This window comes from Phacochoerus africanus, chromosome 7, assembly GCF_016906955.1.
Source record: "Phacochoerus africanus isolate WHEZ1 chromosome 7, ROS_Pafr_v1, whole genome shotgun sequence".
NCBI lineage: Eukaryota > Metazoa > Chordata > Mammalia > Artiodactyla > Suidae > Phacochoerus > Phacochoerus africanus.
In genome coordinates, this window is record NC_062550.1 from 5,836,244 (window position 1) to 5,863,082 (window position 26,839).

General features: G+C 45.1%; 1 protein-coding gene across 5 annotated transcripts in view; it reads left to right on the forward strand.

Annotated features, from left to right (window-relative positions):
- The window catches only part of PACSIN2 (protein kinase C and casein kinase substrate in neurons 2), a 132,038-nt gene that overhangs the window by 24,933 nt on the left and 80,266 nt on the right, over positions 1–26,839 (forward strand). For 2 of the 5 annotated variants that reach the window (XM_047786067.1, XM_047786063.1), the window contains exon 2: positions 11,875–11,936. The exons of 1 other annotated variant lie outside the window; for it this stretch is intronic. The gene's annotated coding sequence lies outside the window, so the exon portion shown is untranslated. Of the gene's footprint in view, positions 1–11,874; positions 11,937–20,355; positions 20,590–20,832; positions 20,945–26,839 lie in introns of those variants that run through there. 2 more of the 5 variants (XM_047786066.1, XM_047786065.1) reach the window with 2 other exon arrangements.

Sequence of the window (26,839 nt, forward strand, 5' to 3'; positions counted from 1 at the left end):
CGGAGCCGTAGCCACCAGCCTACGCCAGAGCCACAGCAACGCAGGATCCCAGCCTCGTCTGCAACCTACACCACAGCTCACGGCAACGCTGGATCTTTAACCCACTGAGCAAGGGCAGGGATCGAACCCGTAACTTCATGGATCCTAGTTGGATTTGTTAACCACTGAGCCACAACGGGAACTCCAAGAATCATTTTTTTAAAGTACATAGTTTAGGAATTTTATTTCTAACTTAAAAAAAATTACAGGAGTTCCCATCGTTCCTTTAGCAGTAACAAATATGACTAGTATCCATGAGGACGAGGGTTCGATCCTTGGCCTCACTCAGTGGGTTAAGGATCTGGCATTGCCGTGAGCTGTGGTGTAGGTCACAGACACGGCTCGGATCCTGTGTTGCCGTGAGTGCGGTGTAGGTTGCAGATGCGGCTCAGATCTGGCGTTGCTGTGGCTGTGGTGTAGGCCGGCAGCTACAGATCCAGTTAGACCCCTAGCCTGGGAACCTCCATATGCCGTGGGAGTGGCCCTAAAAAAAAGCCAAAAAAAAAAAAGGTAGATGCCTTCGGAGAGAGCATGCACTCCCAGCGGAAGGGGCCAGGGCATTCACGGAGAAGCAAGCATTGGACCTGGGCCATTCATTTCTTTCTGTCATTGGTTGAATATTTTTTTCCTGTCAGCAGAGGTATAAACAGATGTAACTGTCACTGGGCCTTGGGCAGGGGTAAGAACATTGAAGTGATCTCGAGCTTTCTGTGTCTCAGAGGACTTTTGTAGAGACCCACTCTAGCTCTCCTAAGTGACAGAGCCCCAGTCCCCCTGCTGTAGGGGTTGGTCAGGAGGGATGGTGTTCCTCTCTGTCAGGACTCTGGGTGTGCGTCACAGGTCTGTGGTCCTAAACGAACCTGAGCGTGAGAGCACTTCCTTGGGAGACGTTGGGCGGGGTGGCCTCACAGACTCACCCGGAACCTGCAGAGGAGCCCGGGGAGGGACGATTGCTTCCAAGGGGCGGGGGCTCTCCGGAGCCCAGTTGGAATGCCGTAGCTGGAAGCAGGAGGAATGGGTGCTGGGCAAGGAGCAGCCTATGGGGAAATGCTGTGTAGAGAGCCCAGGAGATGGATAACGCATTAACCAAGGGCCAAGATGCAGCCACATGGCTAACAGGCTTTTGTATTATCTTTTGTATCCACCTCAGCTTCTAGAGATTAAAAAGCACATCATCCACAGGAGCTCAAGAAATAGGCAGTTCTTACGAGTTCAAGAAGTGTTGCCAGACTGCCTCCTGAAACTTAGTGTCTGTGTGAGCACAGCAGCCTTCCTGAGTTCTGGCCTGGGTGGGTGGTGAACTCGAGTGAGGAGTGAAGAGCCCAGCTTTGCGGTCGGTCAGCCGGACAGAGGGTGGACTCTCGGCTCTCCTGCCAACTCACCGTGGACCTTGTGCTCTTCTTTGTTGTGTCCAACAAAAGCTGTTTGCAATATCCTTTATTAGATTCCTCAGGGTTACAGGTTATTGCATTTGTTACTATATGCTCATGCCAAGTGAAACAAAAAGATGTATACACAGCAAGATGCTAATAAACCTCCAGCCCCAACCCTCTGAGAAAAACCAGCGTTGACCGCTTCAAGTAGCTGAGCCTCCACCACTTCCTCCCGGCTCTCACTAACATCAGTGTGTGTTTTAATAAAAGGAAGAATACTGTAGGCATCATGCGGCAGCTTGCTCTTTTCAGTTCCCTGTAGCTTTCATACTTCTGATTTTAAGCTCTCTGAGAACAAAGATCTAACTAAGTGCTCTGCGTGTGGCAGGTCATTCAGCGTGTGAATGAGTGCTGTGCTCGGGGTATCTCTCCAGGACCGAAGTGTCTGGTAGTTAGGCCAGAGCCAATTGCGTTTTTGTAGGACATACTTGCAACAGCAGTGTATGAGGACACTCTTTTCTGGGCATTTCTACCAATAATAGATGATTTTTTTTGCTAATCTGATGGGTAAAAATCATATCCCATTGTTATTTTAATTTCTATTTTCCTGAGTACTAGTAAAGTTGAGCATCACTTCACATGTTCATTGGTCATTAGTATGTCTCCTATACATTATGAATCCATGTATTTTGTCTACCCTCATCCCTTTGCTTTGAATTTTTTTTTTTTAATTTATTGCCTACAGTACGCAGTGGCTTGATGTAGGATCTCAGGTCCTAGACCAGGGACTGAACCTGGGCTGCAGTGGTGAAAGTGCCAAGTCCTATGCCACTGGGCCACCAAGGAACTCCGAGTTGTTTTTCTTTTCAGGTTTTAGGAGCTTTTTGTATATTGGGCTATAAATTCTTTGTTATCTGTATTGCATATATGTCCCCCTGGCTATTGTTTTTGTAATTTGTTTTTACTTTGTTTAGAGGTCTGTTTCCATGAAATTTAAGGATTTTTATGTAGTCAAATACGTCTTTCTCTTTACAGGGTTTGGGTTTCCTGTCTGCAGTTCCAGCCACTAGAGAAAACTATAGACCAGTTTTCCTATGTATGTTATATATATGTTTATATGTATCTGCAGCATTTCTAAATAAAATAGCAACTTGAATACAGAGGTGTATTAAAAGGTCAGTTATTCATGACCAAGCACGGTTTACTCCAGAAATACTGCGATAGCCTCACATGAGGAGTTGCGTCAGCTGGAGGAAGTCCTGGCCCAGGGCTTGGAGCAGTGGTGTGTCCTCCCATCTACAACTCTGAATTTGGCCAAGCCGTTTAATCTCCCTGAGCTTCCCTCTGCTGTAAGATAAGCAGGACAAGGAAGAGCACCATTGTGTAGAGTTGCTGTCGGGCCTAGATGGGATAATGCGTGTCAAGTGGTTAGAGCATAGTAAGCGCTCAATTAATGTCATGCACACCATTCATTACACAAAAAGAAGACTTACGTTGCTTATATTAGCAGATGTTTGAAAGGCATCTAGATCCCCAAACTGCAGCTAACTGTAATAAAAATCTCAGAAAAATGCTCATAGAAGGAGTACAGAAATATTTACCAGGACCCAGTAGCAAGCACATCAGGTGGCCATTTCATTAAGCTCCAGGCATGACAGGGAGGCCTGTGTACAGCACTCTTTCCCCACATCTGTAAATCCCCAGATAATTCTGTGAACTTGACAGGCTCATGGGGGAGGGGCCAGAGGTGGCCCTGTGGCAGTGTCTGTCCAGCCTGAGCTGGCCCTGTGTTTCTCTTCTGCTCTGTCTCAAGCATGTGACCACCTGTTCCTAAGGCCTGCACTTTCCATTGGCCTTTCACCACTGCAGGTGTGTGTGGCCCTGGAGGAATCAGGAATAAATTCCTGGGGTTGAGTGGGGAAGAGGATTGTAAAAATAACAAGCCACCTCAAAATGACCAGGGGAGCAGTTTTGTTGTAGTAGTAGGAGCACTGGGAACCAGGTGTGACATCTAGATCCCCAAAGGTCAGCAGTAGATGGGTTAACTTGGTAGGTGCCCATGGTTCTATAGTCTCTTTGTGAGGCATTAGCTCAGTCATAATTTCTAACCTTCCTCTTCCGCATGCAAAATAAGTGGACCAGTGTTCTCAAAATGAGAAGGGAGGGAAAGCCTGAATGCCCAGAACCCTGGAGGGCTTCAGGTCTAATTGGACCTTCAGACTGGCCTGGAAAGCCTTGGTGGGAGAGGTGGGTTTCACCATTGGTCCGATTTTAGCATGGCATTTGTTGAATACCTGTGGGTTTTTTTTCCTTTTGTCTTTTCTTTTCTTTTTTTGTCTTTTTGCCATTTCTTGGGCTGCTCCCGCAGCATAGGGAAGTTCCCAGGCTAGGGGTCCAATTGGAGCTGTAGCCACCGGCCTACGTCAGAGCCACAGCAGCACAGGATCTGAGCTGCATCTGCGACCTACCCCACAGCTCATGGCAACGCCTACACCACAGCCGCAGCAATGTGGGATCTGAGACGCATCTTTGACCTACACCATAGCTCACGGCAACGCCAGATCCTTAACCCACTGAGCAAGGCCAGGGATCAAACCTGCAACCTCATGGTTCCTAGTCGGATTTGTTAACCGCTGAGCCACAAAGGGAACTCCAGCACTTTTCTTATTTATCTCTAGTTTAGAAATCTTTTATTAGCTTAAATTCATATAAACAATGGGTGATGGGTATGTAAGTTTTCAAACATAATTATAAAAACCTTGAAAATCAGCATCCCAGCTTGAAACCACTGTGCACCACAGGGAAGCTTGTAGTGGGGGCTTCCTGCCAGGGGTGAAGTTATTCCAGGGTGTTTGATCATTCTTTTGCTTTTTTAAAGAGAACACTTACACAGCTATATATGTACCTATAAATAATATATTCGGGTTTTCTTTATGAGCTTTATAAAAGAGGAATCAAGTAATCTGCAAATTTCATTTTTACTTTTTTTTGTCTTTTGTCTTTTTTTTTTTGTTGTTGTTGTTGTTGTTGCTATTTCTTGGGCCGCTCCCTCGGCATATGGAGGTTCCCAGGCTAGGGGTTGAATCAGAGCTGTAGCCACCGGCCTACGCCAGAGCTACAGCAACACGGGATCCGAGCCGCGTCTGCAACCTACACCACAGCTCACGGCAACGCCGGATCGTTAACCCACTGAGCAAGGCCAGGGACCGAACCCGCAACCTCATGGTTCCTAGTCGGATTCGTTAACCACTGCGCCACGACGGGAACTCCCTCATTTTTACTTTTGAATCATATTCCATTTTGTGTATTATATTAGGATTTTCCAGAGAAACAGAACCAATAGGATCTATGTAAACACAGAAAGAGATTTACTTTGAGGAATTGGCTCACGTGATTACAGAGACCAGCAAGCCCAAATCTGCATAAGGGGCCAGCAGGTTTGAACTCCATCTGGGCCCATAGTGCAGTTCCAGTTCCCTGCAAAGGCCAGCAGCCTAGGGACCCAGGAGAGTTGATGGTGTAGATGAAGACTGAAGGCTGGCAGGTGGAGCTCTCCCTCCTACTTGGGAAGGGTTGGTTTTTTTGGTTCTATCCAGGCCTTCAACTGATTGGATTGGGGCTCACCAGTACTGTGGAGGGCAGTCTACTTTACCAATGAAAATGTTAATCTTACCTGAAAACACCCTTGCAGAAATACCTGGAATAATGATTGGTGAGCTATCTGGGCATTTCCTGACACATAAAACTAACCGTCGCAGGCATAGACCACAACTTCCATTTTTTTTGACCAGTAGGAGTACTGGGCTATGAACCTTCTTTGTGCAGGTCTCCTGGTGCACTCATTTCTCTAAGGTTTACTTAGGAGTAGACTTTCTGCCTCCTGGGTGTGCTCGGCGTGCAGAAATGCCTCCCCCAAGTGGTGTGCCAGTTCACGCTCCTCTCTGACATGGAGGATTTGGAAGTTCCCATTGTCCCTGCCTGGCCCTCCCAGCTAATTGTCGCGCTTCTTAATTGTACCCGGCGAGTGGATGTCAGATGTTACCTCATTCTGGTTTGACCTTACCTGCTTATTGAGGGGATGAGCCTCTTTCCGTACGAGCATAAATAATTCCCAGGTTCTCTTTGGTGACATGTCTGATTAGGTTTTTTCCCATTTTCCTCTTGGGTTGTCTGTATTTTTCTTACTGATTCGTATTGGTTCTTTATACATTCTGTATACCAATCAATTTATTGGTTATATGAGGTACAGGAATTGTCTCCTACTTTGTGCATGTCTTTTCACTTTCATTATGTTGTCTTATGTTAAACATTTAAAATTTCAGTGTAGTTGATTATATTAATCTTTTCTTTATGATATGTATTTTATTTTATTTTGGTTTTGTCTTTTGTCTTTTTAGGGCTGCTCCTGTGGCATATGGAGGTTCCCAGGCTAGGGGTCCGATCGGAGCTGTAGCCACTGGCCTACACCAGAGCCACAGCAATGCGGGATCTGAGCTGCGTCTGCAGCCTACACCACAGCTCACGGCAACGCTGGATCCTTAACCCACTGGGTGAGGCCAGAGATTGAACCTGCAACCTCATGGTTCCTAGTTGGATTTGTTTCCACTGCGCCATGACGAGAACTCCTATTTTATTTTTTAAATTAAATTTTTTTTTCTTTTCTGTGCCTATGGCATATGGCTAGGGGTCAAATCGGAGCTGCAGCTGCAGGCCTGTGCCACAGCCACAGCAACACCTACGCTGCAGCTTGTGGCAATACCAGATAGCTATTTTAAAGGACATTTTAAAGGAAATTCTTCTCTGCCTTGAGATCATAAAGATAATTCTTCCGGGTTTTTTTTTGTTTTGCTTTTTTAAAAACAATTTTAAGGTCTTGCTTTTTATATTAACCCTTAGTCTTTCTGGAGTTGATTTTTAACTGCTTTTGAGACTGAGGTGAGGTAAAAATCCAGTTTTCTTTTCTCCTGAGTAGATGGTCCATTGAGCCAGCATCACTACTGAGTGGCCTTCCTGTGCCTTGGGACTCTACCTCTGTCACTCAGGAAGTCTAGAAATATGTGTGGGTTTGTCTCTTCTTTTCTAAAACAAAAATTTTGGTGTATGTGGTGAAGTATACATAACATAAAATTTACCATTTTGACCATTTTTTTCTTTTGCTTCCTAAACTTAGTTATAAAGATCCCCCCCCCCTCCCCGCTTATCAGGGACCTAGATAACTAGGGCTCTGTGGAAAACTAGCTGCCAGTTAGGACTGTTTCAGCTGTTTAGTGCCAGCTGAGAAAGGCTCCTGTTTGCCATTAACATTCGTTTGCCCAGTTTTGAGCGTACTGTTTTGTGGCATTAAATACATTCACGTTGCTGTGCATCCACCACCCTCCATCTGCAGAACTTCTTCATCTTCCCAGACTGAATCTCTGTCCTCACTCAGTACCAGTTCCCCATTCAATGCCCCCCACCCCAGCCTGTGGGTCTGCTTCCCAAGCCTCTACCTGGCCAGGGTACCATGCACGAGAAGAGGCAGCCCTTGCTTCCTCCATCCTGCCTTTTAATAGAATTATTGGAGTTTTATCTTCCTGATGAGTAAACCACAAGAGTGGCCTTTGTCTGAAGGTCTCTGTATCCCCAGAAAGCACTTAAGTTTGTGGTGAGCATATGGTGGAGGCTTAAGACATTCTAATAACTGAGCATGGGTGTTGAGTTTGAGAGAATTAATAATTTAAACTCAGTTTCAAACCTATGAGAGCGTTATGTGAGAGAGTCAGAATGTGACCAGAACACCACCTTTGGAGCAGGTGTGGTGGGTACCGTGTGGCATAGCTAGACCTATGGTCTGTGCTTTGGCACAGCCTCCTCAAAGGTCAGCTGGGGTTATAGAGCTGATAATGCTTGTTCCAGGTGGGGTGGAGAGAGAAAGACAGGAAGCGCCAGGCGCTGGTTGGAGAAACTGAGGCTCAGAGTGAAATCAACTTGTGATTCCACAGCTGGTAGTTTGTGAGCTGGAATTTGTTCTAGGCTGCGAGTTGAGGGTGCATTTCTATTCCTGAGGCTTGGTGTTTACACCTGAGCTGTGCATGCCCAGGGGTGAGGCTGCCATTTCTCTCATGGACTTTTTTTTTTTTTTTTCTTTTCCTATTTTGGCATATGCTATGCCCCTAGGTGCTAAGCCCTGTCCTATATGCCAAGGAAACAGGGCAGTGAAGCATGAGAGCGAAGGGAGAGGGAGACAGGCACGGGCCTAAGGTTGGATGGAGTTCAGCAGCCTGCTTCCTCCACAGCTCAGAGGGGAGCACCCACCCTGCTGGGTATCTGGGGAAGGGGGCCGTGCCTGGTCCTCGTGTGGGGCTTGTCAAACCTGCCACAGCATAGGCACGTGGCCTGAAAGCTTGGCCAGGAGCTCTGCACCTGACAAATGTGCAAAGTATGAGGTGTATGTGGAAAGCTTCTAGTTTGATAAAACGTTTTTAAAAATGAATGGAAAGAGCATATGTAGCTTCTTTCTTAACGTGACATTAAGAGACGAAGCCTCGGTGGAGGGCTGTTGAGCAGTGACAATGCCGTACAGATTCCTAGTTGGGTAATTCAGAGCACAGGGGAAGTTTCGATGTACATTTTGCAAGACGCTCTTCACTCGCCCGGTAAGCAGAAATGACGTTGCTCAGGATGGACTGCCTCATGGATGAGAAGAGGGCAGATGCCGTTCATTTTTAAACTGGTGTTGTGAAGAACAAGCACAGCTTTTTTTTAGGTTGTTGTGGTCCTTTTCTTGTCTTTTCTTTCTTTTTCAGCTGCACCTATGGCATGTGGAAGTTCCTAGGCCAGGGATCGAATACCAAGCTGTGGCTGTGACCTATGTTACAGCTGTGGCAACACCAGATCCTTAACCCACTGTGCTGGGTTGGGGATTGAACCTGCGCCTCCTCGGAGACAACGCTGAATTCTTAACCTGCTGTGTCTTGGTGGAAATGACTTGTCTTCTTCTTTTTTTATTTTTTTGGATTATTTTAAAAATGTCAGTGTTGGGTTTTCTGTCTTTGTCTTTCATTAATTTTGTTACAGAGCATTTTGGAATATTTTACATGAATTCTTCTTTAGGCTGACATACATGTACAAGACATGTTGACTGCAGCGTGGAGGCAGACATCCAGTTGCTCTGTCCCAGGGGCTGGCTTTTGCATTGCCCCCAGTCATAAGGGTCATCTTAAATCCAATTCAGAGTGAATGAAATCCCCACGTGCTATTCACAGTTTGAAAATCCAGATCTGCACTTTTGTTTCTAGGATCGTGTCCTGTTTCAGATGTAGAATGGTGGTGTTTTAAGGAAGCACATGCAAAGCTGTTTAAAATCATGAGCTAGGAGTTCCCGTCGTGGTGCAGTGGAAACAAATCCGACTAGGAACCATGGGGTTGTGAGTTTGATCCCTGGCCTCGCTCAGTGGGTTAAGGATCTGGTGTTGCCATGAGCTGTGGTATTGGCTCAGATCTGGGATCTGGCGTTGCTGTGGCTGTAGTGTAGGCCGGCAGCTGTAGTTCCAATTCGACCTCTAGCCTGGGAACCTCCATATGCCGCGGGTGTGGCCCTAAAAAATAAAATAAAATAAAATAAAATAAAATAAAATAAAATAAAAGCACGAGTGAGCACTAGCAGGCTCGGCAGCTGGTCTCCAGGTCAGAAAGACCGGAGGTGGCATTCTATTGCTGCTGCTGCTGCTGCTTCCGTCCCTTCCTTGTTCAAAACCACAGCTTCGGGTCTCCTGGTGTACAGTTCATCTCTTCCCTGGATACATATAAACTTTTTAAAAAATGAATTACCATATAGTGGGTTTTAACACCTCCGCCTTTCATTGCTTTCAGCTTAGTGGTGTGCTCCAGCTCCTCAGGAATTGCTGCGTGAGTGAAGAGAGGTGCTGTGCGGGTGGGCCGAAGGGGAGAGGACGGGGAGAGGCTGGGCAGCTGCGGGGGTACAGGGAGACTGGCACAGCCCTGCTCTCGGTGGAGGGGGACACCAGGCGGGCAGCCTCAGAGCCACTTCTGGCTGTCCTCACAGTTCCTTGCCATGGTAGCACGTCCATTGTGCTGCCACTGGTCACCTGGTGTGGCCTTTAGCTTACAGGGGCCCTGCCTTCATTTCAAGGTGCTTACTTTCTTTGAGACCCTTTAACAAATTGTTTTATTTCTTGAGGTTTCTTCTTTCTGAGCTGAATTTTAAAATGAAAGCTTCGTTGTCACTGACTTCTTCTTGTGAAGAAGAATTAATATTCATTAGCCAGTTCCAATTTTTATATTATCATTTCTGCAATAAACCTTTTATTTTTGAAAAATTTTAGATATACAATAAAGTTACAAATATATTACAGAGAATCACCGTATACCTTTCACCCAGTTTTCCCTGCTGTTAACAACTTATCTAACCTGGGCGCATTTGACAAAATTAGGAAATTAGCATTGGCACAGTGTTATTAAGTAAACCACAGACCTCACTTGGAATTCCCTAGTTTTCCTGCTGAGACTCGGTCTGCTCCAGGATCCAGTCCAGGACATCTCATTGCAACTTCGTCATCACGTCTCCCCCGTCTCCTTGATCTGTGACAGCTTCTGTCTTTCCTTATTTTTCATGACCTTGATTGAAGAGTGATGGTCAAATATTTTGTGGAAAGGTCCTTAGTTTGGGTTTGCTCAATGTTTTTCACATTATTAGACTGGATTTATGAGTTTGGGGGACGAATATGCAGAGGTGAAGTGCTGACCTCATTGCATCCTATCAGGGAGTACAGTTAGCACTACCAGGCTTCGCCTTGCAGGCCTGGTGTTTTTGTTCCTTGATTTTGTAGATGTTTTATGCGGCTCTAGTCCCCCTGGGTTGCTAGTCCTTCCAGGCCAGGACCCTGCTCTACTTGCTTTGTGCCTCTTCCCTGCGTGAGGGCATGTGCTGGGGACCTGCCAGGTCACGTAAAGACACATCTGAGTTTCTGCGAGCATTTAACGATTTTCAGAATCACAGATGAAACAAGATTGGCCAGTGTGTTGAAACTAGGGGTCATTTTTCTAGTCTCTCTACCTTTTAATATATTTGATGTTTTCTGTAAAAAAAAAGAGAGAGAGAGAGAGAAACATTTCCAATCTACGTATGTAGTGAATCCCAGGTTGTTTTGCTAGTGTAGGTGTTATGATGTGGATTGTTGCCACGGTGTTCCGGCTGTTACTCATCGTAAACGTCTTGGTTTGTTCCCCAGGCCTCGATAGGAAGAAGAACTGTGTCTAAACTAGTGTTAAGTGGTGGTGCTATTAACTATGTAATAATATTTCTTAACATCTTTTTTCTTTTTATTAACTTCTTTGAAGAAGAAAAATAATAGGTTTGCCACCAGAAAATAATTTCAATTAAAACGAGGTTATAAATCAGTTGGAATATATTTTTGTGTTTGTTTTTTTTTGTCTTTTTGCCTTTTCTAGAGCCCCTCCCATGGCATATGGAGGTTCCCAGGCTAGGGGTCGAATCAGAGCTGTAGCCACCGGCCTACGCCAGAGCCACAGCAACGCGGGATCCGAGCCGTGTCTGCGACCCACACCACAGCTCACGGCAACGCCGGGTCATTAACCCACTGAGCGAGGGCAGGGACTGAACCCGCAACCTCATGGTTCCTAGTCGGGTTCGTTAACTGCTGTGCCACGACGGAAACTCCCCAGGACACTTTCTTAGAGGTGGGGGATTATGAATGGATTGTGATGGGCCTACTGAGCAACAAGCACAAAGGGACCCAGGATCTGGGTAAACTCACTGTCTCTGTGTTCGCTCAGTAAGACCCAGTCACTGAGCTGTGAGTTGTAAGAGTGGATGCTGTCACAAAGTATAATAAGCACACCTTGGGGTGTCCCATTTCAAGAAGATCTTGGCTCCAGAAGTCAGTACTGACTGGTGACTTTATAGCATTACCCCCAGCCCTACGCCTGCTGTGTAGACCTGGCTCTTCTTACCTGTTGCAGGCCTTTATGACAGCTTGTGTGGGCATGTTAATTCTCTGGGTTTGGTGGTCACCAGGTCTGTGGGGCAGGGGCATTGGGATCTCTGTCCTCTAACAGGGAAGGGGCTGTCTGCTTCCTGAGAAGACCAGAAGTCTGGTCTCCTTGCCTGTGTGTGGACAGCACTGGGGATGGGGCCCTGTGTTCGGTTCTGTTTATCCAGTAGCTAAGACTTGCTTGTACACTGGAATGTCTTCCTTAGACCTGCCTCTGCATGGAATTAATTCACGTGGTGTGAACTTTTAAAGAACCTCCATGCTATGGATGAGGTCACTGATCTGAGGCCGGGCCAGCACCTGCTGTTTTTGAACACAGCTGGAGGGGGGGGGGTCTTACTTCTTCTTGGAACTTGTGTTTCTTTGCAGAATTGGTTTGCAAAGTCTCAGACTTTATGGAGTAAATTGTGTGGAGCGCTAAGGAATCACGTCCCTTCTCTTTCCCCCAGGAAACATTGTACAGTTGGTGAAGCCAGCTCAGGAGGCGGCGCACCCCCCTCTGGAGGACGAGGTATGAGAAAGGCAGGCTTTGGTCAATAGCAGCTTATTCCTGGGTTTATCCAGAATGGGGGATTTTAGGAAAGCCCTGCAGACTGGGGTTTGCCTTTGATGACCTCCCCACATCTGTCGGTTTGCAGAGGACTTCAGGGTGTTGTGGTCCTGAACCCCCTGTGCAGCAGTGGGGCTCTCTACAGCCCTTTTGAATTCTGCCTTGGCATCATCTATCTGGGTTTAAAGACTCATAAAGGCACTCATTTATTCCTTTGTTGTAAAATCAATACATGGACTTTGTAAAATACAAAACAGACTTTCAAAGGAAAAAAAAATCACTGTCAGCACCTTGATGCACACTTCTCAAGATTATTAGATTCACCGACAACATGTGATTTTTAAAAACAAAATGGGATCGTACTATTTAAACTGTTTTGTAACCTGTCCATCTTTAGCTTATTTTCACATTGATACATGTGGGGGATACATGTCCTTCATCTTAAGATGGGTCACCTGTCACAAGTGCAAAGCAGCCCGTGCCAGGCTGAGTAGCTTCCTTTCTCCCTGTGAGTCCTGCCAGGATGCTTGCAGAGTGTCCACAATTGTGCTGCACTTGGCCCTCTCAGGTGCTCAGCCCAGGTGGCCTCTTGGCAAGGTCCTCGCACTTTATCTTCCTTCATGAAATCTTCTGAACCAGCTGTCCATGTCTATGCTTTGTTTTTTATGGTCCTTGTGGATTTGTTTCCATTTGAATTGCTATGGCATTAATTCACTGATTTTCTGACATTTACTGATTGCCAGCTCTCTGAGTTTCCTGGGGGTTAAGCTTAGGCTCTGTCCGCCTAAGGATGTGCCTCCTGTTTTAGCCCTGCCCTGGAGGGGCCCCTTTGAGCCTTCACTGACTTGAGTTGTGATCAGCATCCTCTGGAGTTTCCAGTTCTGTCATGGAGAGATGATCACTTAAGAACACACTTTGTGCACCTCATCTTGCTTAATCTCCCCAAGCCCTGAGGCTTTTTTTCAAATGTTGCAGATAGAGGAACAGGAAGCTTAGAAACTTGCCAAGGTCCCGCATCTGCTCTCCTGTGCCCCTCTCTGTTGCCTGGCCCCATTCAGCCCTGCGTTTCCCTCATAAGGCTGTGGGGAGCCCTGTCAGGGACTGGCCTCTGATGGTTACCTGCCCTGTATCCTTACATGGCAAGCTCTCGACCCGTGTCAGAGTATGACTGGGGACATTGTGTTGAAAGATTGTTTGCTACAGTAGACTTCAATTTTAAACAGACAAAGTGGAAGGAAAATGTAAAGTTTGTAAAACAAGATACACTTCTGTTTGTAGTTGGTATTATGTTTATAATCATATTTCAGACTGAGAATGGAAGCTTGTAGAGGTTTGAGACCCTATCTTTTCCATCAGGTTTATATAATACGCAATAATGCCTACAAGCTTTAGATTCATTCATTTATTAAGGACTTTATTATATCCTTATTACATGCCGAATTGAAGTGTAGTATTGAAAATCTTGAGTAAGGGTTCAGATGTTTTCCTGTTCCTTGATCTCTTCCATCTTCCCTAGCGTAGGTCCAAAAGGGAGGAGAAAGGTGAAGGTGCTGGTCACATTCCGGGATGCTTGGGACATCATGCTCCTCCCGGCTTCATGCAGGATTTGAGTTGGTTGTTTGGGACTACCGAAAATAAATAAATAAATAAACAAACAAATAAATACATAGGTAAAATGTAAGAGAACCGAATTCTTCCCTTGCCATCCCCAGAGCAATGACAGCAGAGTAGCTGTGTGGTTCTGACCGTCCTGGGATCACCTGGCTCTCTCCTCCTCCATTGTCTCGGGGCTCAGAATGGGCTCTGCTGTTGGAACCAAGTGTAGCAGTTCCACTCACACGTGCTGCCCCTGCTGTGTGACCGTGGGCACGCCGTCCCCTGGGCCGTCGTTTCCTCGTCGGAAAACATGGACAGTCCTCCCACCTTGCGGGGTTATCAGTGAGTGTAAAGGTCCTGGTAGATGTGTATAAACTGTCGTAAGATAGCCCCTGGTTTTATCCTCCACTTGCAGATTTCCCAAACACAAGTTTATGATGGCGTTTTTATTGCTATGCCACCAAAATATCAACAGTATAATTCCTCTTTACAAAGCTGAGGATACTTTTCTTTTATTCTGAAGTCGTATGGCCTGGTTTTTAGTGTTAAAATACTTTTTAAAAAACTATTAAAATGCCTTTGAAATGGAATAATGTGAAGTGGTAGGGTTTTTCTTTTTCTTTTTTAATATCCTTAATTGGCACAATAAAGTTGGCAGCTTTGTGTTGGGCGCTTCTGCCTTTAACGAAGGGTGCTGGTCACTGAAGCTGGGGGCTTTGGTGCTCTGCCCTCTCCCCCGGGGAAGAGGAAGCCATAGCCAGAGGCGCAGAGCGACCCAGCCCCTTCTTACCTGACCCAGCTCAGGACCGTTTCTCCTGGGGCGTCTCTTCCTGGCCCCGACCTTCTCAGCTCCTGCTTAGGTCTGTTACGCAGTACTTGTCACACTGTGTGGTCCTGGGCGCTTGTCAGTCTGCTCTACTAAACTCTAAGCTGCTTAAGGCAAAGTGTGCTGAATTATTTGGCTTGTGACTTCCAGGGTCTAGCAGAGAGAGGGTACGTATAAATAAATGAGGGGAAAAAAATCATACCAAGAAAGCTCCAATAAAACATTAACACAGCATATCTCTAACTTTATTCCTGAAAAATAACCCCCCACTCACCACAAACCCTGCTCACCACTCTTTTTTTTTTCTTTTTTTCAGGGCATATGGAGCTTCCCAGGCTAGAGATCCAATCGGAGCTGTAGCCGCCAGCCTACGCCACAATTCACGGCAATGCCAGATGCTTAACCCACTAAGCGAGGCCAGGGATGGAACCTGCATCCTCCTGGATGCTAGTCAAGTTTGTTAACCACTGAGCCACATAGGAACTCCTGCTCACCACTCTTTTTTGAATTCAGACCTTCTTCCTTAGATGTGTTACCCAAAGAAGCCTCAAGCTGTTCCCAGGGCTGGGGGGTAGTTGGGGGAGCTCCATAACATCTTAACCACTGAGATGTGTTACAAGTCTAGGTATTGCTTCTCATGCTGGCATTTTATAAAATGCATAAGAAAAGAAAGTAATGTGTATTTTTCCTATCTCATTGGTGCCTTGAAGTTTTTCTTAATTGGGCTTTTTGTTTTAATTAGTGTGGTTTTATATCTTCTTTCTTTCTTTTTTTTTTTCCTCTTTTTTTTTTCTTTTTTAGCTTTGGACAAGTGCCAGCAAGAAAAGAAGCTTATGTAAAAGGTTTCAACTTTTTTTTTTTTTTTTTTTGCTTTGCCAAAGATAGAACTGGTACTTCACTCAGCTTGTCCTGGCACCTTCTTTGATAGAGAATGTTAGAAATTTGGCTTGGTTTATTCCTTTTTATGTCCATATGTGGGAAGAGTAAAGGTAAGATAAGATGGCTCTAATTATATCTGTTTCATGAAAAAATGTGAAAAGCTAACAAGTAGGATTTGAACATAGCTGCTACCCTCTCCCCAACCAAAAACCAAAACCAAAACAAATCAGAACGTATTTTGCGTAACCTATTCGTGAACATGGTAGGTTTCTTGAATTTAAGATTTGCTTATCATTTGAAGAAGAAAAAGAAAAGTTAATGCCTGTAATTATCGTATAAGATTTTACTTGTTTGCTGACTGTCAGATAGCCATTGAGAGCTGCCACGTCTAAGTCACTGATTGGCATTGGCACTGCCGTGATGATGGGGAGAACTGAGCTAACCTGGTTAGAATGTGGACCATTCGGGCTCATCAGAATCACTTGTGTATGTTAGAGGATCAGTTATTCTAAGAGTTGAGACCTAATAAAATACACTTAGTGCTAACATTGTACAGAACTTACTTTGTTTAGTCTTTGGATTAGAGGCACCTCGCAGCATAATTTTTGGGGAATGTCAGTCGCTGTTGTACTGCAGAGGCAGATGCTGGGAGCAGGAGAAAGTTCTATTTTTTCAAGTTCTGCAGAGGCCTCCTTGCCTCTTTTTCTTCTTCTGTCTTTTCCCCCCTCCACTTCCTCCCCCTTCCTCTTCTCTTTATTGAGACACTAGTTTACCTGTAACTGAATGCCCTCATTTAGGGGCTTTGACAAGTGGGTATGCATGTGCCCACTGTCCTGATGAAGACACAGAACACTTCCATCACTTCAGAAAGTTCCTTGTGCCCCTGTGCAGCCAGCCCCCAGGCACGCATTGATCTGTCATCCTGGATTGGTCTGGCCTTGTTTAGAATTTCATGGAAATACGAGACACACGGTGTATACCTTTGTCTTCTTTTGCTCATTAGGATGTTTCTGTGACTCCCTCACCATACCTCTATCAGCAGGTCATGCCTTTTAAGTGCCAGGTAGTTTTCCATTGTGTGTCCATGCTGCACAGTGTGTTTTTGATGTCCTGTCCGAGAAGCGTTTCAGAGAAATCAGGGCTCTGCAGGAGTTTACATGTGGTCTTTTTGTATTCCCTCTCCCTGCACCTTTCCGCAGCACTTGCAAGAAAGCTGAGAGGAAGAGCAAGGAGACAAACTGAGTTTGGGCAGTTACCTTTTCATCAGAGCCTTGAGTCTTTTTAGTCCTTTAGTTTCGTCTCTCAGAACAATGCTATTCTTATTATCCCCAGCTTGTGGCAACTGATACAATCTTGTACTTGCCTTTCTGGAGATGGGGAGATGGGGGGGGAGGGTGGGCACATATTCCCAATGGTTTAAGGTTGTGACCAGAAAGGCCCTTCTGGGCTTTTGCATGACTTCCACCGTGCCTGCTGGTGCTAGACTGCTTGGCTCTGCAGTTAGGGCTTGCTGAGTTCAGAAACATGCAGACTGCAGAGCTCATCTAGCGTGGGGCTGCCAGGTACCCCCTTCTCTCGCTCCAGCCTCTCCCTCTGAGTTGTCTGGCTGTTGCCTTGCTCTGTCCTGGCTCAGCTCTTAGCTTTAGCCCAGTTGGGAGGCATGAAGCACAGAACTGCCCTTTTGTGTTAACAACCCCAATTGTTGTGTGCCATGTGCCTGTAACTTCTTTAAGAATCACCTTTTAAGAGGCACTGGTTACTTAGGGCTGGGAGAAGCATGGGGGCCAGGGAGAGGGATGATAGCTAAAGAGTATAGGGTTTCTTTTTGAGGCGATGAAATGTCCTAAAATTGACTGGCTATAAGCCATTAAATTGTACACATTAAATGGATGAATTGTATGGTGTGTGAATTATATCTCAATAAGGCTTTTTTTTTTTTCTTTTCTTTAGTATGGTATTAGAGCAAGGACAGACTAGTAGAGGAATGGGGGAAATTTGACATCATAGAAATTTTATTCTTTCTCCATATGACCCATTGCTAAATATTCTCATTTTCCTCACAGCTCTAGTTCCCTGGGAGGCAGAAGAGTGTTGTAGAAAGAGGACAGGCTTTGAAGTATCAGGTGAACCTCAGTTTGAATCCCCATTCTGCCCTTATTAGCTGGGTGACCTTGGGCAGGTTGCTTAACTTCTCTGTGGTGGTTTCCTTTCTGTAAAACAGGGCTAGGAGTACCAACCTTACAGAATCTTTCAAAAGAGCCCAGTAAAGGCAGCCGTTTTCACCAGGCGACAGTCGTGTAACAGCTGTCAGGGAGAAGAGGTAGCCTGGTCAGGTGTTGTCCTGCCATCTGTGAGTTATGCCAAGTTACTCTTTGCTCAAATCCCCCTGCTGATGGGCACATACTCAGCGATCGGTACCAAGTAACGGATGACGCTGGTAGCCTTTAGCTAATTTGCTAAAGGACTCTGAGCTTCTAAATTTTTTCCCATCTTAATCCACATGGTTTGAGTAGGTCAGTAGCAAGCTCTTGGAGAGCCCACTTGGGTCCCCTGCTTCTTAAAGCCTTCCCACCTGGGGTCCATGCTCCTGTCCCTCGGGGCATGTTGTTTCTAACATTTGTCAGCTCATGCCATTTAAATTTATTTGCACTTCTGCCCTGCCCATACTCTGTGAGCAATGCAGGGCAGAGACCACGGCTTTTCCGTCATGGGCCCCTGAGGCCCTAAGCGCTGTGCCTGGCACTGTTGTTTGTTGAATGAATGCCCAATGGTTTCAAAACCATTTTGTCTGGTGACAAAAACCAGACTGGAACTGGAAATACCAGTTTAGGCACCACATGCTAGAAATTAGCACGTGGGTTTCTCTGGAGCAATGTTTCTGTCCCAGCGCCACCTCAAGGGGCTGCACCCCTGCCCCAGGATGGGAGAGCTCAGAGGGGCAGGAGAGCTCGCCTTCTTGCCAGGAATCCACTGACAAGGTGTGAGGTGAGGCTGAGGTCCCTGGGAGAGAGAAAGTGCCTGAAGCTGATCTCATTCCTTCGTAGTCCCATTGCTTTCTGCATCCTTATTTCAGTTCATGTAAAATTTTTATTAAACAACAGCTGTATCCAAGACCCAGTTCTGATCCTTCAGGGAAGCCGAGGTGGAGAGGCAGTGTGGTATAGTGGTTAGCAGTTGGACTCTGGAGGCTGACTGCCTGGGGTTCAAGTCCTACACCACTACCACCCTCACCCTACCTGTGACCCATGGACCGGCTCCGGGGTGCAGGCAAGTCACAGAATGTCTCTGTACTTGAGTTATCTCACCTGGAAAATGGACGAGGTTACCAGTACTTAGCCTTAGAGGATTATTTTCATGATTAACAATAAATAAAGTAAGCACTATATAAATATTTATTGAGTAGCCTGTGTTTGTAGGATTTATTAAAAAAAAAAAAAGAGAGAGAATGAGACTCTTAAACCTTGCTCTGATTGTCCCTCCCATAACCAAGAGCCCTAAGTGGGGCCCTCGCGCAAAGAAGTTTTCCATCATGCTAGCTGACAGCAAGGAAAGCTAGACAGCTCACTTTGTTAGAACTCAGGTATTTATACTTTCTCTGTGGAAGAAAATACCCCAGCAAAAGGGCTTTGTGGTCATGTTTTGTTTTTCTTTTTTCTGCTGAACTGATGGCATTCGGAAGTTCCTGGGGCAGGGATTGAATCTGAGCCGCGGCTGGGAGCCACACTGGATCCTTCACCCACTGCTCTGGGTCAGGGAATTTAACCCTTGCCACCACAGAGACAACAAAAGGTCCTTAACCTGCTGTGCTAAAGCAGGAACTCCCATGATCGTATTTTTTTATGCTGCATAGTTAAAGCATATGCTCTGAAAGATAACTGCCAGTTTTAGAAAGCCCATCTGTGTAATGTGGTCAAGGACACTGAAGTCACCTCTAGAAACACTCTTGAGCTTGTAGCTCAGTCTTTTCCAGCGTTAGAGTCCATCTTTGGGCAAAATGACCTTTAGGGCCATTAGATGCTCACTTCCTAATCCTGCCTATCCCACAGCAAACCCTGGGATGAAGTGGCCAGCCTCCCTGCAGACCAGAGGATGCTGCTGGCTGAGTGTGGCTAGCGGGGTGGTCCAGTCTGCACACTTCTGTAAGGGTGTAACTGACTTAACTAAGCTGGCGGTGGAATACAGTGAAATCTGCACTGGGCTGGCTCTTCTGGTTTATTTGGGGGGAGGGGGTTGATGTAATAATTTCCCAAGTAGCACGGATTATTATCGTGTGTCAAATCATCGAGGCTTTTGTTAATGTGGTCTTTGCTTTATTCATGCTTTTCCATTAAAGAGTTTCTAAACACAAGATTTGGGGAAGAGATTTTTAACCTATTCTGTTTTGTGTCATAAGGTCAGACTAGATAGCTGTATTTCGTTTTTTCTCTTTTTTTTAAATAAGATTTTTATTTTTTCCATTACAGTTAATTTACAGTGTTCTGTCAATTTCTGCTGTACAGCAAAGTGCCCCAGTCTTTCGTACGTACGTACGTACGTACATACATACATGCATATATATATATATATATTCTTTTTCTCACATTACTAGATGGCTGTTTTTAACTTAACATTTTGTATGAAAATGGATATTTGTTTTTGTCTATTTTTGTTTCAATATCTTCTCCTTTCTGTAGTGTTTGTATTTTTTAAAATATTGTTGCATACATTTTTTAAAACTTTTTATTCAGGTATAAATGTATATATATATATATACATAGAAGCGCACGTATTATAAGTGTGTAAACCAATGAATTTTCGCAAACACAGCATTCCCCTAATGCTCAAGAAATAGAACCCTCTTCAGAAGCGCTCCTGGCGACCCCTTCCTGCCTGTCCCTTTCCTTTCTGCCCTGTCCTGGGCTCTGGCAGCAGAGAAGCTGTGCGTCCTCTGTCTTACAGGAGTGACACAGTAGGTTCTCTTTGTAAATGAGGAGAGACTGTCTCTCCTTCCTCACCTGAAGTTACTCTTTCTTCCCCTTCACTTTCAGTTCTTTGTAAACTGTATGAAGCGAGGTGGTTTTGTGTTTGGTTTTTATTCTAGGGCCTCATGTTTGCACGTCTGAGTGTCCGGCCTCCCTTGCAGGCTGCTTTGCCCGGGTGTGTGGAGTCACAGGGAGGGGCTGAGTCTTGCACGTAGGGGCAGCAGAAGCGCATTCCGTGCAAGTGAGGCCCTGTCACACTAACTTGTGGCACTTCCGTAGGGAACATGTCTTTTTTTCCTCCTAAGTGGAAGGATCCCTGATACAGGAAGAGACTCCGGGACCATGGCGCAGGGTATGTGTTTGTATACGTGGTACGTGGGGCTTTTGTTCTCAGACCTCATCCCTGATTTTCTGTGCAATACTGCCGTCTCTGTTTGGGCCCTTTCTGAAAAGAAAGCTCTTCTGTGACGGGCCCAGCAGGCTCCCAGCGGAGGCCTGCGAACCTGGCGCCTGTCGGGGGAAGGCAGCGGCGTAGGGAATGCCTTATCTCAGGCACGGAGTCGCAGCCAACAGGAAGTGATGAAATGTGCTGGGAGAATTCGGCGGGGAGCCCGAGGTCAGACCGACGGGCCGGGTCGGAAGGAGGCAGGTGCGGCAGCTGGCTGCTCAGCAGAGTTGGGTGGTTGAAGCGCCTTTGACAGGAAAACGTGAGTGTGCTCTTGAGAACCTGCATTTCCTTTAAAGGGGACCTTTTGAAAGTAGGGTTTTCACTGATTTTTTTCCCCCCAAAGTGATTGATTTAACAGAGATCTCACCTTTTAAGGACACCTAGTGTTAGAGTTTCTTCACGGAAATGTTCACCCAATTCAATATTAACTGAACGGGGTGGAGTGTTTTATCCAGAATGCTTTGAGAAAATGTTAGAGTATTTGTTTTATTTTCTTGGTGAATACATTTTGACCTACATAAGTGAAGGACTGTGCTTTATAATTGCTCCTCTGTTTTTAGAACATATGTGCATGCTTCATTTCAAGATAGATGGAATAAATGAAAAACTTTGGCATGTTTTAGACTCACTTGCATACCTCTGGCTGTATTTTTTCCTTACTGTGTAGCTAAATGAAATTCTTGAATTAACTGTTAACAGAGGGTTGGTGTTTTCCCCCTCCTGTCAGGCATTATGCTTATTACATGCTGCCATTTCCTTTCTGAACAGCCAAATTCAATCTACGAACACATAACTGGGGCTTGTGAGAGAAAATGAACAAATTAGCTTTTTCAGTCGCCTGTAATTGCTATTTCTGACTCTTCCAGAATCCCAGAATTAGCATGCAGCTTGCTCCAAGACCCCCACCGTCTTTCTCCTCAGTCAGTTCCTTTTTATTTCTTTTCTCAGCTGGACCCTGTGCCCTTGTCCCTGTCTGATTGCTGTCACCGGACACTTTGTTTTCATTTTTATTGGATAGCAAAATGTAAAAGGTTTATTATTTCAATAACTGAGCAGCTTTACATACATATTTAATTGTTTCTTACCTTGGAAGTTGTATTCTGGAACTGAAAAATCATGCCCCCCCCCCCCCTTTACTTACGCTGTCTTGTAATTCTAAGTGGAAAATTTTAAAAAGGAAATCCTGATAACCTGATTCATTACTAGGTGAGTATATTTATTGGGTTACCTATTGCTTTGAATGTTAGAAAAGCAGTGTCCCCTTGCTGTTCTCCAGAAAGCGCCATGCTGGTACAGTCTGTGCCACCTAGAGAAGCATATTTTCTTGTTAGGTTGTTTCCTAGTATGATGCGTGTATTTCTGACACTTTCAGGGTTGCCTAGTCCCTATATTCTAGAAATCCCCTCTGTCTAATTTTTCTCTCAGACCTTGGTCAGGTTTGTCCTGGCTTTTATAATTCAGAGTATGTCCACAAATCCCTTCCTTCTTCATGATAAGATATCTAACCTAATTCTGTATTTATGAAAATAATACAGATTCAAATTGAATCATGTCTTGAAAAGGCCTGAGATTTATACCAGTAGTAAAAATTAAGTCTCCCCACCCTTTTTTTTTTGTTTTTTGTTTTTTGTCTTTTTGCTATTTCTTTGGGCCGCTCCGCGGCATATGGAGGTTCCCAGGCTAGGGGTCCAATCGGAGCTGTAGCCACCGGCCTACGCCAGAGCCACAGCAACGCAGGATCCGAGCCGCGTCTGCAACCTACACCACAGCTCACGGCAACGCCGGATCCTTAACCCACTGAGCAAGGGCAGGGAGTGAACCCGCAACCTCCTGGTTCCTAGTCGGGTTCGTCAACCACTGCGCCACGACGGGAACTCCCTCCCCACCCTTTTTTCCGTTTCTTTTTCTACGTTTGTGAGTCTTATATTTTGCTCAGCCACGTAATTCTTTTGTTTATGTGGTGGCATAATTTGAACGGCGGGAACATGATTTTAGAGTTGTAATGGTGCTTGGTGTCATTATAGTTGGGCCCGTTCATTTTTTTTTTAATTGAAGTACAGTTGATTTACAATTTTGTGTTAGTTTCAGGTTTATAGAAAAGCGATTCAGTTATACATGTATATACGTGTGTGTGTGTGTGTAACTATTCTTTTTCAGATTCTTTTCCATTTTTAAAAAAAATTAAGACCAAGAGGTCAAATACCTTGCTTACCTGTTCAAGGTCACATGGCTAACTGGTGGCTGAGGGAGTCTAGAACTCAGGTCTCCTGACTTCTGGGCTACTGGCCTTTCCTTTATCTGCTTTCTCCACATATTATCTCAAGATTAGTAGGGCTTGGCCAAGACTGGCTTTTTTCTTCTAACGAGTCCATTTTCATTTGTTTCATTTTCAAATACTCAGAGTTTATTCAGTAATTACCTAAGCAAGTACCAGTTGGCATAGGTGTGCAGTGAATTACCTCAAGCACGAAGAGCATTGACCTTTCTCCCTCTGAGAGAGATTTTTCTTAAAACCAAAGAGTTCTCTATTTAATAAAGTTTTTCTTGCTTCTCCCCTAAACTAAGTCTCACTCAGTTGTTACTGTTATAAGAAAACCTCAATATATTATCTGCTAGATGAGAAATCCAAACTCAATAAAATCATAACTAATAAAATTAAAAAAAAAAAAGACAAAAGTACTTGATTCTCCTTTGAAAGAGGAATCTTCAGGATGTGAAAGGAAAGCCCTGACCTCTGTGGGAGCACCAGGCCTTATGAGGGACACTGACAGTTCTGTCTTGCTGTGTCTCAGTCTGAACTGATGGGGTTTGGGAATAGGATAGACTTTAAAACAATGCATTACAATGTCAATAAAGGGGGTAATTTATAAACATGAAACTTACCCACAACCTTCCAGAATCAGTTAAAAAAGTCTCTCCCAGAAATTGAATTTGCATCCCTCTGAAATTCACGTATGGAAATTAGTTGCAAATAGAGGCATGCTGAGAACAGTGGGGGACTGTTCTTAGACCTGGATGTGGTTCCCACTGTCTGTCCAGAGTCACCTTAGGGAGGTTCACTGGCTAGCACTTACTTGTATTTTCTGAAGTATTTTGAGTATATGTTGTGAAGAATTTCGGAAACAAATACACTACAGGAAAATAGACATTTTCAGAAATATTTTAATTGTTCTTAAAATTGTGGCCAGTAACTTTATAGCTATTTTAATTTCTAAAACCTGGGAATGAGGTAGGATATGTGAGCAGTGTCTTCAGTGCGAGGTCAGAATTATGTCTTCCCTCCGGGTGTGCTGGTGGCCACTTCTGTCATTGTCATTGAAGAAGCTGCTGCTTTCAGTTGACGAGCCACATAACTACATGGGAGGTAAAGGGTGAGGAGCCCACTTCAGGGAGGGGCTTAGTTCACGTCTCCCATAATTTAGTTACCTTTGTTCCCCAATTAGCAGTATGTACTGTCATATTTTCCATACATAGTTATGTGTAGAATATTTTAACTGGCTTCCTTTTCTTAATATATAATTGGTCTTACATATTTAAAAATGTATGTGAAATTACATAGGCATATAGAAACATATAATTAACATATAATTGTCTCAGTCAATAGTAAGATTTGACATTTCTTCCTTGCCCCTAGCTTCTGCCACATTAGTGTGAATTCTGACTATGCCTGTAAACTTGGAAGTGAGGGGGGATATGGTGCTGGCTTTGCTGCAGACCGAGGAAGGGTTTAAAGGCAGGCCCTGAGGCCGCTGCTGGCTCAGAAATCTCTGAGAATGTGTGCTGTTGGGGTCTTTGGGCCTTCTTCACTTTTATCTCTGCTCAGGGATTCTTCCAAGCCAGCTTCTAGTGGGGGCCTTAGAACCTCCTCTGAGGTTTTGAAGAAACTTCCCCTGGAGCGCAGGAAGATTGTAGGCCCTGGAGGCAAGTAAAAAGATGACTGTGGGTGTGGAGTGAGAGGGTAGTAACACTGGAAAATATGGGCCATTCGTTTGAATGAATGAGTAGATGGCAGTGGTCCTCTTTCTAAAGAGGTTAAAGGCACTGTAGTTGTGTTTCACCTGGGCAGTCTGTAAGTGCTTTGCATCTCACAGTTCCTCCTTGATGCCAAGTGACAGACGAGGTGTCTATTTAGCATCTTCTCCAGCCCTGGGAATTTGGCCTAAAAAATTTTTTTTCTTTTTAGACTCTGTCATACGTGAATCAAAAGACTTGAATCTCTATGTGGACTCAGGAAGCATAATATTCTGTTTTTGGATAACTTAAAGAATCTGATGGAAGTGTCCCAAATTTGAAATATGTGCCAGGGGTCATCACAATAGTATGGGATTTAAATTTTCCTTTTTGTTAAGGTGAAGCCTGTGCTATGAATTTCCTACTCAGTCTTGTTTTCCACTGGGATTTGTTCTGCTGTAGCCTCCTTGAGGGAGGTCAAGGAGAATGATTTTGCTGGAAAGTGCTTACTTGACAACATGTTGTTGATGAAATTAACAGGGCTAAAATGTTGAACTTACCAATTTGGAATTCTCTTTGATTCTCAAGTGCCTAACATATTGGTAGTGCTTGTTTAGCAAAATAAATGAAGCGTGGGGCAATTTGCAGACAATGAAGTGTTCTCTTTATGGTTCTTTTCTGGTATGAGCTAACTCAGAAAGAAAAAATAGCACAGGGAACAGTGGACCGATGACCAATTATCTGTTGACTTGGAAAACAGACATTTTGTTAATTTACCACCTCTGGGGGTGTTCAGCTCAGGTTCATTCAGTCATCAGATCTGACCCTTACTGCGCAGGAAGCATGTTGTACAGCAAGACCGAAAGACCATGCAGAGAAGGGTCAGGACTACTTTGGGGGGAGAAATCAGTATATACTGAATAGTGAACTCTAAGGCATTAAATTTATTCTTAGGCACATCCAGTAGACTGCTGAGGTTGAAGAGTTTGAATTTGGCATGGGTGCAGTTGTCACAATGATGAAAACTCCTGGTGTGAGGTTTACGTAAACCATACTTGTTCCAGCACCTGACCGCTTTCACTGATGACTGTGCAGACACCTGAGCGGGCTCTGTACTTACTTCCAACCGCCCACTAGGTCACTACCTGGAGGGACGGTCCACTTGAGTGCTGGATGGCTAGATCAGTTGATTTGTTCACTTTTGCACGCGGGCATATGCATGTGTTCACCTTACCCACTTGGCAGAGTTTCTCATGCACTCACTTTGCATCAGGCACAGCGCAAGGCCCTAGGATCCGTGATGGTTGAGATTGAGTTCTTGCTCCTGAGAAGCTCACTGGTCCAGGCAGATAAAGAGACTTCTGAACTCAGGGTGATGAGTCTCCTTACGTTACTCTAGGATCTTAGACTGCTGCGAAGCGTGTGGGAGGTTGGGGCAAAGTTCACGGGTGGATGTTTTGGCAAGAGAGGTTTCTGAGGCAGACAGGGGAGGTGGAGGGCGAGTACATGCAGCGGCCAAGGAGGTCAGAAAGAATACGCTGTGTTTGGGGTTTGCCGTGGCAGGATGGTGGTACAGGGGTAGATGGGCTTCAGGGACCTCAGATTTATCAGGCCCGGGCCCCAGTTATTTTCCATCCTGACCCAGTTCCTCTGAAGTTTCTGTTTCTCTTTGTGGCATTACCACACACCTTGCCTCCAAAAATAGGAACTTTCATTCTTGCTCCTCCTCCGCTCTTCCTCGTATTGCTCCCCTTTCCTGGTCTCCTAGCGTTTCTCTTTCTGTCTCTGACCTCTAGAGCTGAACTGTCCCTGTGGTAACCAGCAACCACGTGTGGCTCTTTACATTAAAATGAATTGGAAGTGGATGTAAAGAAGTCAGTTCCCCAATCGCACCAGCTGCATTTCAAGCACTCAGGCTTGGGGTCTGTTCTCTGCTGCCTGCCAGAGGGCACTTTCCTTCACAGGCTTTTGATCAGGGCCTCCCCATGACTTCGTGGATTCCTAGTGTGGCCCTCGAGGCCTCCAGCTTGGCGGCACCTATCTTGCCTCACATTCAGCTACTCCCTTTTTCACTGTCCTGCTATCACATTCTTGATTCTTTCATACCTTTTCGCCTTAGTACACGCTGTTGTCTCACTCACCAGAATACCATTCCCTGTCTGGACACCTCCCGCATGCTTCAGACCCAGCTCCAGAGCGCGTC